This window comes from Octopus bimaculoides, chromosome 4, assembly GCF_001194135.2.
Source record: "Octopus bimaculoides isolate UCB-OBI-ISO-001 chromosome 4, ASM119413v2, whole genome shotgun sequence".
Taxonomy (NCBI): domain Eukaryota; kingdom Metazoa; phylum Mollusca; class Cephalopoda; order Octopoda; family Octopodidae; genus Octopus; species Octopus bimaculoides.
Genome location: NC_068984.1, coordinates 93,755,657 through 93,770,589, shown reverse-complemented (window position 1 = coordinate 93,770,589; position 14,933 = coordinate 93,755,657). Strand labels below are relative to the sequence as shown.

At 39.4% G+C, this 14,933-nt stretch overlaps 1 protein-coding gene across 5 annotated transcripts in view; it reads right to left on the bottom strand.

The window, feature by feature from the left end:
- The window catches only part of LOC106881414 (membrane progestin receptor gamma), a 99,435-nt gene that overhangs the window by 66,092 nt on the left and 18,410 nt on the right, over window positions 1-14,933 (bottom strand). The window contains exon 1 of one of the 5 annotated variants that reach the window (XM_052967272.1): window positions 9,486-9,628. The exons of the other annotated variants lie outside the window; for them this stretch is intronic. The gene's annotated coding sequence lies outside the window, so the exon portion shown is untranslated. Of the gene's footprint in view, window positions 1-9,485; window positions 9,629-14,933 lie in introns of those variants that run through there. 5 annotated transcript variants of the gene reach the window in all.

Here is a 14,933-nt window from a genome sequence, read left to right as displayed (position 1 = left end):
TGCGGCTCCGTTGGTGGCTAATGAGTCCTGCTCTTGACAAGCATACACGATTGCAAACATTGCAGATCAAGCTTTCCCCATTCACTATACAAACCGTGCGCTTTCGCGCAGCTCGCTTAAGTTCTTCATGTTGGATACGTGCTCTCTCAAAAGTGTTGATCCCCTCCTTAACCTGATTCGTCCATCTGTGGCGATGACAGGCATTGTTCTCTCAGTCAGTGTCCTGCATATCACAGGCCTTTAATGAGGACTTGACACAGTCCTTAAATCGCAGCATTGGTTTCTGCTAGAGTCTCCTTCCATTCACAAATTCTCCATATAGCATCTGCTTAGGAATCCTGCTATCCTTCATTGTAATAAGGTGTCCAGTCCAACGTAACTGGTGCTTGTGCACCATCACCTCAATACTCAAGATATCAGCTGTCTGCAGGACCTGTGTGTCTGGAATTTCTGAGGTCCAGCCAACATTGAGAATGTGTCTGAGACATCTCTGATGAAAGCGTTCAAGGACCCTTGCCTGACATTTGTACAGAGTCCATGTCTCACATGAGTAGAGAAGCGATGTCAGTACCCATGCACGGTACACAGCAACTTTTGTTTGCCTTGCTATGCCATGCTGGGACCAGACACGAGACTTAAGAGACTGAAAGGAATTAGTTGCTCTCTGCAACCTGAAAAATATTTCCTCATCCAGGGAGCAGGCTGAGTGTGCTGCCCGGGTAGACAAACTTGTCTACTACCTTCAGAATTGTTCCTTCAACCAAGATAGCTGGTACCACATATGGATTTCCTGGTGCAGGCTGGAACATTACAACAGTCTTGTCCAGGCTAATGCTAAGACCAAATGCCTTGCAAGAAGCAGAAATGCAATTCATGAGTATTTGCATGTCATCCACTGTATGAGTGACTAAGTCACAGTCATTTGCATAAAGGAGGTCATGAATAATAGACTGTAGAACCTTTGAATTGGCAGCAAATCGGTGAAGATTAAAGAGGCGGCCAGGAGATCAATATCTGACATATATTTCCAGAGAGCTAACCTTAGCAAAAAGCATGACTAAAAGCAGCAGCAAAGTACAAAGAAAAGAGAGTTGGGGCAAGGATGTCACCCTACTTGACACCATTCTCTACAGGAACGGGTCCCGCCATGCCACCACCAACATTGACACAAGCCTCCAGCCCATCATGAAATGATTTAATTATAGATACAAAGTGATCCGGACATCCAAGTTTGCCAAGTATTTTCCATAGAAAGGCCTTATTTACAGTATCAAAGGCCTTTGTTAAATCAATGAAGACCTGGACAAGATCCATATTCTGCTCATAGCACTTCTCCTGCATCTGTCTTGCTGTGAAAATCATATCCATTGTCCCTCTACCAGATCGGAGGCCACATTGAGATTCAGACATCTAACAGGATATCTAACCCGCTAGAAGGAGCAGTCAAACTCCAAACCACAATTAGGGACAATTTTGAAAGGGAATGAAAAATAAAAACATTTCCCATCTATTTCCTGTACCATGCTTTCAAGCTATTTTCAGCAAAAAAAAAAAAAATTTGCTACGCCAGCTATCATCAGCAGGAAAGCCAAGATTAACATATAAACACAAGGCAATACAGAGAACATGCCTCGTGCTTATATGTTATCATTTTTCATATCTACCGCGCAAGTGCAGTTTTCTTATCGGCAGCAAATATAAAAACTGCCGATTTTCTTCCAGAAATTAGCCAAAATGTCATATGGACATCTCTTATGTGTTTAAATGTACACTGTATATATTTATTTGAATAATATATAGTCTATTGACTAGTTTTTCTTCTCACTAGACCACTGGTAGCAAAAAGAATTTCTAAATTTTTTTGCTACCCTGAAATTTATAAATAAATATATGTATGCATATATAAATAAATATATATATGTATATATAAATAAATAAATATATATATATGTATATATATATATAAATATATAAATAATTTGGGAAAGCAAATTTCCAAATCAATCAGGTGCAACCCTTTAGTGTTATATGCATCTACATATACTTTGGAGTCTTATTTATCATATATTTATATATTTATCTATAAATATACAAAGTATCTGATAAAAGTCAATATTAATTCAATTTTGGGGGATTAATCGATATGCAAGTATTCTATTTCAGATAATACAAAAATAACCTAATGAGTATATCTGACAGTAAACTCATGGTATCAGTTTGCACATCACAAAATAATACTTAAAGGATATAACCAAAATTTCCAGCAAGGTATATAATATACTTCCTTAATTATATCCTACTTTAGTTGATACTTATATTATATATACTTATGTTTCAGTATTGGAAGATTACAATATACACAACTGTATACGAGTGGCTGTGTGGTAAGTAGCTTGCTTACCAACCACATGGTTCCGGGTTCATTCCCACTGCGTGGCACCTTGGGCAAGTGTCTTCTACTGTAGCCTCGAGCTGACCAAAGCCTTGTGAGTTGATTTGGTAGACGGAAACTGAAAGAAGCCTGTCGTATATATGTATATATATATATATATATATATATATATATATATATATATGTATGTATGTGTGTGTATATGTTTGTGTGTCTGTGTTTGTCCCCCCCAACATCACTTGACAACCGATGGTGGTGTGTTTACGTCCCCGTAACTTAGCAGTTCGGCAAAAAGAGACCGATAGAATAAGTACTAGGCTTCCAAAGAATAAGTCCTGGGGTCGATTTGCTTGACTAAAAAGGCGGTGCTCCAGCATGGCTGCAGTCAAATGACTGAAACAAGTAAAAGAGTAAGGAGTATATATAAATACATATATGCAATTGTCAGATTGGTGATTTGAGGAATTTCTTTATCTATATATGTAAAGATGAGAATGTGTGTCTGTCTGCCTGTCTGTGTGAATCCCTAAAACTTGAGAACTACTCAATTTCATTCAAATTTTACACATACCTTAGATTCCAGGTAGTGTTTTAGGCCCCCAAATTTTTTAACTTCTGGCCTAGTGCGAGCCCAGTGCAATATCACATCTCCTCCACTATTGCAGTATTTTGTGTCAAAAGTGAAAAAATAACATCTCTCTATTGTATTTTCACTTTAATACTGAAACTATTATCTCACATATATATAGGCATAGATACATACATACATACTTACATATATATAATATATATATGCTGTGTATATGTAAAAGCACCCACTACACACTCAGAGTGGTTGGCGTTAGGAAGGGCATCCAGCTGTAGAAACTCTGCCAGATCAGATTGGAGCCTGGTGCAGCCATCCGGTTTGCCAGTCCTCAGTCAAATCGTCCAACCCATGCTAGCAAGGAAAGTAGACGTTAAATGACGATGATGATGATGACATCTGCACAAATGTATATATATATAGATGTATATATATATACATATACATGTATATGTATATATACATATACATGTATATATACATATACATGTATATATATACATCTATATATATTAGATGTATATGTATACATGTATATGTATAGCTGTATATGTATAGATGTATATATATAGATGTATATGTATACATGTATGTGTACATGTCTATATATAGATGTACATGTATATATATAGTTGTACATGTAATATGTACACATATATTTACATGCATACATATATACACTCATACACATACACACACACACACACACACACACATATGTGCAGGTGTGGCTGTGTGGTAAGAAACTTGGTTCCAAAATACATGGTCCTGGGTTAAGTCCCACTGTGTGGTGACTTGGCATGTTTCTTCTCCTATACCCTCAGACCAACCAAAGCCTTGTGAGTGGATTTTGTAGACAGAAACTGAAAGAAATCAATTGTATATATATATATGTATATATGTAAGTGTATGTGTGTGTCTTTGTCTCTGTGTTTCTCCCTCATCACTGCTTCACAACTGCTGTTCGTTTATTTACATCCCCATAACTTACTGGTTTCACAATAAGAAACTGATAGGATAAGTACCAGGCTTATCAAAATAAAAAAAAAGTACCAGGGAGTGTCTCATATTTTCCTTTGCCCACTCAGTTGTATCTATCAATCTATCTTTTTGTGTGTGTGTGTGTGTGTGTGTGTATGTATATATATATATATATATATATATATATATATAATACACACACACACACATACATATAGGTATACGTGTATATTCATATCTATTATATAAAAGTCAATGTCTTTGTGTGTGTTCGTGTGTTACTTATATATTTGTAAACTACTGCACCGATCCTAATGAAATTTGGAACACAAAATCCAAGCCTAGGGAGAAGGGTAATGCTGTGTGTTTCATACAATTTCATGGACCAAAATTACTAAATGGATCCTTATGATATTTGGAACTTAGATTCAATGCATAAGGGCAGGAATAATGCAGTATGTTTGGTTTGAATTTGAGATGGCTTAAAGGGGGAGGAACCCCCATGAAAATTCATAAATTTTCAATGTTGATGAAATTTCAACCATGGGTAATTGACACACATCAAGATGTATTCTCAAACTTTCCACTTCTCATGAGGACTCTAAGACCCCCTAATGGGGGCTTTAACTTCCAAATTTTAGTCATTTTTTATGATCCAAAACTATGTCAAAAGTACTGAATGGATCTTTATGAAATTTGGTAATTATATTCTATGCATAAGGGCCATAACCCCCATGAAAATTCATATACTTTTGCTATTGATGAAATTTTAACCATACATATTACACACATGAAGTAATATTTCTAAAATTTCATCTTCTTAGAAGTTACAAAGACCTCTTCATGGAGACTTAACACCCACAATTTTATCTAAGCAAAGACGAATACAGTTGTACTCCTGGAAGCTGTAGGGTCACCTGAGCGCAAAAGATGAGCATTATTTGTAATTCAATGGTACAACAGTGTAAGACTTTGCATTCAGATATACTTACATTGTGATTTCTGCAATGTGGTGCATAAATTGTCAAGTAAATGAGAGGCATCCTTGCCTCCACTGATTCAGTTGCTAAGTGTTGAGTAAAGTTATTTCCTTGCAGACCTCCTTGCAGTCTTTTTATTATCACTGGGTCACACATAGTCCCCAGGTGGTAACATTGATTTCAAGGCCTTCCCAGATGAGTGACTGGTTATTCAAAGACATTTATAGATTGTAAAGTTATTCTGTCCAGTTACCTATCCATATAGTGGTCAGTTACAAACTCCAGAGGTGACACTTTCATTTCCCCTTAGCCCTCATGTCACACAGTTGTTAATGTTTATTTCAGTTGGGTCACACCCTTCCAATTGCTATAGATCCGTAATGCATCTTACGGCTGTGCCTGTCACCTGTATGGTGAGGAATTCTACATTGGGGAGTAGTAATGACTAGGTAGGGTAGCTGACTGCTTATTGTGATCATTCGTCTTTTGGTTTCCTGTAGCTTTGCTCTCTTTTACAAACCCAGTGAACATACATATATTTCCTATTTCAAAGAAATTCGAACACCCAAGTCAAAAAGATTCTCAACAATTCAACTTCTTTGGCTGACATTAAGACACCCACCCCCAATAGGGGCCTTAACTCCCACATTTTAGAGCTCCATGACCTCCATTTTTCAGGAGCAAAATACTTTTAACAGGTTCTATAAGACTGGAATTTTGAAATCTGCGCATAAAAATCAGTAATATGGGATACATGTTTTGATTACAATTTTTTTACGGTGTGTAAAGAGGGAAAGAACCCCCATCTGCAATTTTGATGAAATTCGAATCATAGATATTCCAGTTCATTACAGAAAATATAACAGAAAAGTCTAATTCTTCCATTGCATATAACATGGGCAACACCGGGTATCTCTGCTAGTTACCTATAAAGGTGTACATAGAGGGACATTACAAGGGATGAACATGAACACTTACATTCTTATAAAATATTTTGGGTTGAGATAAATGAAAAAAATCGAAAAAAATCAAATGAAAAGATGAATATATAAATATATACAAATAAAAATAAAGACTTAATAAAATAACGTTCTGGGTTTTTTCCTTACTTAACAGCCAGTGTTTTACTTTGGTTTTTTCCATCTTTTCGTCCTGACTTGCTATGCTAGCATGGCCCCATTCATTCTCAACTTCCTTACCACAGACATCCACCTTTTCTCGAACATACTTTACAACAAGCACTTTTTCTCCAGGCAGATCTTTCCCGACAGGTGGAAATTAAAATAGCTTACCAACCCATGTCTGGTGATGAAGTGACTTGTTACAATCCCTTTCGCATGTCATCCATACTGTTTCCTTCAGTATGGCTACTACGCAGAAAAATTATGCCTTCTTTTCCTTGTTGAAGGAAAAAGGCGGTACGATCTTAGTTATGGACTCAGTCAAGAGCCATACTCTTTCTGCATCCAACATCGTTGTTCGATATAGGTTATCAACTTCCTCAACTCCTAACAGTGTATGAAGGTGCACATGACAGTTTCACTGGCACACCCGCACCTCGGACATGCGGGGGAGGTGTCAATACCGTGTCTAGACAACCTCTCTCGAACCAGTAAGGCCGAAAAGTAGCACAACCAGGCCAAGGATTTCTGGAAGTTATCCAGATACATTGGCCCAAATGTACTTCTGAACAGGTTGGTTATTTGCTCCTCTTTGGAGCCCAGAGTCTTCCCCCAGGACATTGTCGGACTTATGCTCTACCAACCCTCTATAAAAATCCGTAGTGGTAGCTCCGCTGCCAGTATTGCTCACTTGAGAGAAGAGAGTGAGTGCTTGTCTGCACTCCATCTGCCATTCTCCCATCTTAGGTCTCCATGTACCTAAGTCTTTGAGGGACCTCAATTGTGGAAAAAGGTCGCTTGGCATGCAGTGACCACACCTGCTCACCATCCAGGTAGCACCAGAGATGTCTCAGCCTCAGTGCGTACTTGCGCATCATCAACCAAGGCAACCCTAGTGCACCCTTTAACGGTTTTTGATAGCAGTTCCACAAAAAGTGAAAAAGGATCCATTCCAACTTGGTCATCCACAAACCAGGGCAAGGCACAACGGTTAGGTGGTAGGTTATCACAGATGCTATAAACACCTGTGCGACCTCAGCCCTTCCTAGCAAGGATAACGTCCTCCCAGACCAGGTTTGAGTTATGGCCGTCACCTTGCTCAGTTTTTCTCCACCTGGAGATCTGGTCCAAACCAGATTCCGAGCATTTTAACCAGGCCTTCCATCCAGCATCCGACGACGCTGTTGGAAGGCATCGACTTGCCACACCAGGTGCCGAGTTGCAAGTCAACTGATTTCTCCTGGTTAATTTTTGCTCCTGCCACCGCTTCGTATCCTTTGATGGCGTCTTCTACATGAGGTAGCTGCCCTTTATCAGACACAATGATGGTAACATCATCTGCATATGCCGTCGCACTTCTACCATAACACAGATCACACGGGTCCGCCCCCATATTCCCCAACCTCTGCAGCAGTGACTCAAGAGCCAATACATACAGCGGCAGGGACAGGGGGCAGCCCTGGCAAACTGAACACTCAATCGCAAAGGGATTCAAGAAGGACCCATTCACCCAGACAACAGATTTGATGTTGCAGTACATAGCTTCAATTCAGCTTCAGAAAGTCGGGCCCAATCAGGCCACCCGGAGGACCGCTGCCAGACACTGATGGTCAACCTTATTGAATGCCTTAGACTAGTCTAAATTCACCAGTGCCCCACCTTTGCCAGGAACTTTACCAACTCACTCTATGGTGTAGCGAATGAGGTGAAGGTTGTCCTGTATTGTCCTTCCTGGGATGGCAAGTGTCTGCGCATCTCCCACCAGGTCGCCTACGACAATCCTCACTCTCTTGGCTGACACCTTGGCCAAAATCTTTAACTCTGTTTAGCAGAGTTATGGGCCAAAAATTATTAATGCTATTCCCCTTGTTCAGGTCCTTCCTGATCAGTGTCACCACTCTTCGGCTCACAGCTTTGGGAATTCTCCCATTCTGCTGCCAATTCACGTACACACTGGTCAGTACATTCCCGAACAAGTCTGGCATGCTTTTATAAAATTCGTAAGGTAGACCATCCAATCCCAGTGACTTGTCCTCAGGGCACACAGAAAGCACTTCTATAACCTCCTTGGCTGTGATTGGCTCTTCACAGCGCTCAGTCTCATGCACGGAAAGACGTGAGCCACGGGCCAGGAAATGCCGTAAGGCATCCCCATGGTCCAGCACCTCATTCCTCCCAAACAACGTGGCAAAGAGCTCGTGAAAGGCCTTGCACATTCCTTTTTGTCCTTGGATCTCCTGTCCATGCTCATCTACCACAGACTTTATCGTGGCCTCCACGCCACGTCAGGTTTCTTTTGAGCAAGCCCATCCGGCAACGTTGATACCCTCGCGGCCCAGTGCACATATTTTAGCCCGGACTCTGCATCCTTCGTGTTTGGCATTGAGGTGTTGGTCCAGAGCTGATCTCACTGCCAGCACTTGGAGTGTAGAGCCCATTCTCAGTGCCTCTTCTTATGCCTTAACTAATTCCCTTTCTACTCTAGTCTGCTCTAGACTTAACTGCTTACTAAATCTAGTCAACTTGAGTCGAATGGCTCTTTTGAGGGCGCTCCACCACCGGTTGTTAATCACAGAGCCGGTTAGTGTCCTCGTTACTAACACCTTAATCTGGCTACAGTAAGCTTCGCAATTCAATAGGGTTTTGTTCAACTTCCAATAGCCAGATCTCTGTCTATGAACCTTATCTATATGCAGTCTACACGTTGCTAATTTGTGATCCGTGTAGGGTACATATGTAAACTGCGGACAACTTAAACTAGACTTATCTCCAGCATTAACTATTTTCCTGTCTATATAAGACGTGATAGATCCGTTGTAATTAGACCAAGTCCACATTGGAACACTCGGATTATCAAGTCTGTATCAATCTGCCAGCCTAAATCGCTTCAGCAAATCGACGAAGCATGAGTCACACTTCCTAACATTCAAGCCTATGCTATCCAGGCATGCATCCAGAACAGCGTTAAAATCACCTAGTGTCCTTGATATCACAAGAAAGTTCTCCAGGTGTCAATAGAACTCATCCCATTTGCCTATTTGCCTTTTGTGCCAGGTGCGTAGATGCCAACCAGCCTGAAGGCCTTACCTCTGTATGCTAGGTCCAGAACGACCAACTCGCCTTCTGGGTCCACGAAGATCGTATGTGACTGCAGCACCAAGCTTTTCCAGAGCAAAACTACAACACCTCTGCTCCCCACCTCCTGGCTAGGAGACATGATTTTCTTATAGCCATTCAGGAGAGTTGAGAAGGCCTGCAGCTTGTCCAGCTTGGTCTCTGTAGCAACCATAATACCAATTTTGTGTGATCTGAGGTTGTTGAGGAGGCAAGTCTGCTTCCTCTTCGAGCCCAGGCCACGGACATTTAAACAAGCAATACATAGCATAGCCATGTCAGGCACAAAAAAGAAGGAAATTCAATCTTACCTGTTCACTTATCTTTCTAGGAGGATTGTTCTTAGTATTTCTGAGACAAGTTCCCCGCTTCCCCTCTTTTGTACAAAAATGGTTCCACCGACGAGTTAAATACCTTCGGTAGATCCTTCAGCTCAGCTATGTCTTTAGGATGCCTATCTTTGAGTTCTTTGAGAAGTTTTGGGGAAATTCTTCCCAACAACGTCACCAAACTCAACTTATTGTCATTGACATATGGTGTCGTAATGTCATGAGGTCTAATGACCCTGTCCAAATACTTATTATTATTTTTATATGCGATTGTCGTGGTGTCTTCTTTTTCCGGAATGTTGATTTCCACTGACATAAATATTTTGCCTTTCCCCTTCGGTTCAGGCTTTTTTATAATTTTAGTTTTTGGAACCACTTCCTGTGTTTTCGTAGGAGACTCTATCTTTCTTGTTCTCTTACGTGACACCATCTGAAAGTTTATATTTTCAGTAGATGGTGTCATGACTGATTCTGGTTCCTCACTGATAGAGGCGGTCGCCTGCTGCGTAATGGCCTCCTTGGCCGGAGGCGCCGCCTCTTTATTTTTCCCCTTGGGGTCAGTTTTACTAGTAGAAGAGGCGGCCACTTGCTGAGTAACAACCTCCTTGACTGGAAGCGCCGCTTCCTTGTGTTTTGTCTTGGATTAATTTCTATTGGTAGAGGCGGCCACCCTCTGCATAAAGGCCTCCTTGGCCGGGGGTGCCGCCTCTTCATATTTCCATTTGGGGTTGGTTTTATTAGTGGAGTTGGTTGCTCGTTCTATTCCAAACTCCATGACTGGTGGGGGCCGTCTCTTCCTTCTCCTCCTCTGCTTCTTTGACCTTATTTTTTGTTGGGCATTTCGAACTCAGGTGCCCTTTCTTTCCACAGTGCAAGCACCTGGGTCTTCTCCTCTCTACATGCACTGCCAATACCACCTCCTCTACTTGAAGTGTCTCGGGTAGCCCTTCCAAATCCGTGCTAGTTGCCTGTGCCAGGATCTTCAGAGATTGACCCTGACAATTCTGTGGGGTGTCTCTGGAGATCTCAATTATATTTATCTTGTCCTCTCTTTTGCAGAGGAGTGTGGCAACGATCCATGCCACCTCCACCTCCAGGGGAATGTTCTTGATTTTTATCCGGGGTGTTCTGTGTCCCAGATATAGTGGCAGCAGCATGACGTTGCTACATTGCAAGGTTCGAGTCAAGAACTCCCTTGCTTTCTTAATTGATTCAAACCTTGTTTCAATAGTGGCGTATCTTGTGCCTCGGGCTAGGTACTTTATCTCATTCATCACCAGCCTGAGACACTTTTCAATTGTACTTGCTTCAAAAAATTCTAACCTTACCTTTTCTTTTCTGTGTCATATGATTTGTAAATGATTGTCTTCTCTTTGGTTTTGTTTCGTATCTCACTTAGTGGAGTTATCTTACTCACACCATTTTCTTCAGTTATCATGCTATAATAGGCTCGTATGGCTTCCATTGTTAGTGTGATAGTCTCATGCCCATCAACAGCGGCGGCAAAATTCATTCCTTTTCTGTTCTGTTCTGTTCTTCTGTGGAACACATTTTTTTTGATAATATTTTTTTTTTAATATTCAAAAATACAAAATTTTTTTTCAAAAGTTGGACATGATTCAAACTGCAAGCAGTAACACAATTTATATATCCTTCCCCTTTGGGAGAGGATAACAGTTCACAATGTAAATGCAGACAAGAATTTTAACAACGTTTCCCTTACAGGAAACTAACAAGCACATTGTAGCAATAAGCAGCAACAGTTTAACAACTAACCTTCACAGTAGACACAAGCAAATTAACACATAAGAATGTGAGCCAAAATGGTGATTTGAGGAAGAAGATAGCAGGGAACTAGGGTAAAATGAAGTACTGAACCCCCAACCCCTGAATCAAATAACCACATAATTTCATTTCTAAAGCACTTGAATAGACTATATAAATAATTAACAAAAATAATACAATAATTTAAAAAAAATAAATATATGAAGATATAAGTATTAACTAAAGTAGTATATAATTAACAAAGTATATTATATACCCTGCTGGAAATTTTGGTTATATCCTTTAAGTATTATTTCGTGATGTGCAAACTGATACCATGAGTTTACTCATTAGGTCATTTTTGTATTATCTGAAATAGAATACCCGCATAGTAGTGATATAGCCTTAGGCTATATCACTACATACCTCACACTCCTTTACTCTTTACTCTATCATCTCTTTACAAACTCATATATTTCTCTATCTCACCCTCACCTCCCCTTCCCTATCAGTTTATCCTGGCTGACCACTATCCAGTACACTCTCCCTCTCTTCATTTCTTTATTATCTCCCTCCCCGCTTTTCTCTTTTCTCTCTTTTTTTCCCTCTCTTCCTGTTTTTGATTTGACCTTACAAACACATTCCCAACTTTTAAGTCATTTCAAAAAAATCCTCGAATGACCAATTTTAAATACTATTGGAACTTACACACAAGGCACAGGAAACTTATATGTATACCATTCTGCTTAAATAATGGAAGTGAAGATACAATATCCCTGCATATCTCACATGTGTTTTCATTCCTCCACTTCACTCTCTATTTCATATCTTCTTCAGAATAACTACTGCTTAACCTTTTTCTCGCACTGTCTCCGATGAAGGGATATATAAAATATCTCGGAAAGAGCTGTAAGACCTCTTTATAAATGTTCTGAAATCTTTCACAGCCTTGAATTTTTATCTCATTCTGTTAATTTTTTATATATATGCACGCTAATGTATAACCTATGTTGGACTCCTCGTTCACATAATCACCGAACCTGGACTTAACTATAGTCTGTCCATAGCACATACTCAGCATTACCTGATACCTTTGGGTCTTCTTGACACCATTACCTCTCATAACCTATATATAAATATATATATATATTTTTTGTAGTTTCAGCTCAGAGCTGTGGCTACGCTGATGCACCACTGTTTTGCTACACTGTTATTACTGAGAACCTCCTCCAATATGTGGCACTTGGTGAAGAATGGAGTTTGATGTAGCTATCCTCATTTGCAACTCTTCCATTGAGGTAGGTTCATCTAGGACTCTCAACAGGAAGAGGTCCAACCTTGATTTAAAACCGCCTACATCTACTTTGTGCAGGTTCCTCAGGCTCTTTGGGAGAATATTAAAAAGCTGAGGGCCCCTGAAACCCAGGCTATTGCAGTTACTGGTCCTGAAGTGCAATGGCAATGCTGGGATCTTTGGCACTATACAGTGTTGACCCATTCTGGCATTGCTGTAGTTTTCAATGCCAAAATTTGGTACAATTCCTTCCAGGATCTTCCAGATGTATATTACTGCATACCTCTCCCTCCTTCACTCCAGGGAGTAGAGTCTTAGCTGTTTCAGCCTTTCCCAGTAACTGAGCTATTGCAATGAGACGATCTTTGTGAAGCTTTGCTGAATTGCTTCAAGGTCTGCTGTTAATTTCATACTGGTGGGTGACCATAGCTGGTAGCAGTAATCTAGGTGGCTTAGGATGAATGTCCTCCAGAAGACCATCATGGTTTCCTTATCTCTGGTTCTGAATGTTCGCAGGATCTATCCAGCCAGTCGTTTGCACTTTGTCATCATTCTGGTAATGTGCACTTGGAAAGAGGTATCATCACTCATGTCGATACCCAGGTCCCTTACTGATTTAGGCTCTGGGATTGTAATTCCCTGTGGACCAGTGTACCCTGTAAGTTTCATATTCAGTTTTGGACACTGGTAGTGCAGTGCTTGGAATTTTTCAGCATTAAACTGCATATTATTATTGTCGGCCCATCTATAAATTGAGTCCAACTCCTGCTGCAGATGGAGGAAAAAAGGAAAACAACCAAATTATCCAGTTATATATGGTCCTTAAAAGAAAAAGGTGTCAGCTGTAAGATCCACTGGAAGATCTTGGTCAAGTGTAAACCTTATACCAATGGCAGGGGAAAGTGCGGTCTTTGTGATATGGATAGATGGTTTATATGGAAAAGTTCTTTACACCCTGCTACATGTCTGAACTTTTGGGGTCATGTCCACATATGGCAAAACATTTGATACATTTTTGGAACCCCCAAGATCACAGATAGAACCTGCTTTTTATATGATGCCTTCTGTATGTCTTAATGTCTCTTATATATTTCTTATATATATTTTATTGCTTTATATATTTTTTCTGTATATTATTTTTCACGCTTTATAATTGTTTAACTTATATGTGTGTAGTATATACCTAATGTGTATGTGCGTGCATATATACATGTGTACAAATGATGGTATATATACGAGTGCAAGACTCTACCTGTTGTTCTTGTCTCCTTCCTTCATACATATATGTATGTATATACGTTTATATATCTGCAGGTGTAGATGTGCTTGACAGACAGAAGGGTGTATTTGTGTATATACGTATATAATGCATTTGTATATTCAAGTTTTGTGGCGAATGTGAATGTTTTATGGTTTATGTTTTTTGCATATGTGTTTCTATCTGTATATACATCTATCCGCATATGTATGTGCATGTGCATATAGACTACGTTTTGTATATCCGCATGTGTGTATGTGCGTATAGTGATGTGTATATTAATATAATGATGCGTGTATTTTTGCGTATGTGTTTTTATTTGTATATACGCTTTTCTGCATATGTATATGCATGTGCATATAAATTACATTTTGTATATCCGCATATGTATGTGTGTGCGTGTAGAGATGTGTATATGAGAGTAGTGATGTGTGCATGGATATATATGCATGTGTATGTGCGTGTATGCATAGACATATATATGTATATATATGTGTTTGTAATGTATATGTACATGCATGCGAGTATGTATATAGATATATATACATACGTGTGTGTGTGTGTGTACATGTATGTGTGTGTATATATGTGTGCATATGCGGATTCTATGAATGAAGAATTACTTTCCACACGCCTATTGGAGTAATTTCCTTTTATTCAATGGTTTTTTTTCATAGCGTTTGTCTTAATAACTGATGAGATGCCAGAGCAGACTTCAGCCTCGGCATCTGAAACTGAGTTTTATTATGACAACCACCTAATTGTCACATATATTTATAAATAAATTCCTCTATTTTACATAATATCGAGGTCTCATTCATTCTTTTGTTGATCGCTGACCACTACACATATTTTTCTCTCTCCTTGTTTCCTTATTTCTTTCTGTTGAAGAGTGTAGGCTCGAAACGTTAAAGACTTTCTCTATTCCTGAGCGTTATACTAATACATCCAGTTGTTGTTTCACCACCTGTCTTTGTGTTGTTTTTTCATGAATTCTCATATATATATATATATATATATGTATATATATATATAAATATATATATATATATATGTATATATATGTCCAGATTGGAGCAATATTGAGAATAACCAGCCGAAATTGCAAAGATAA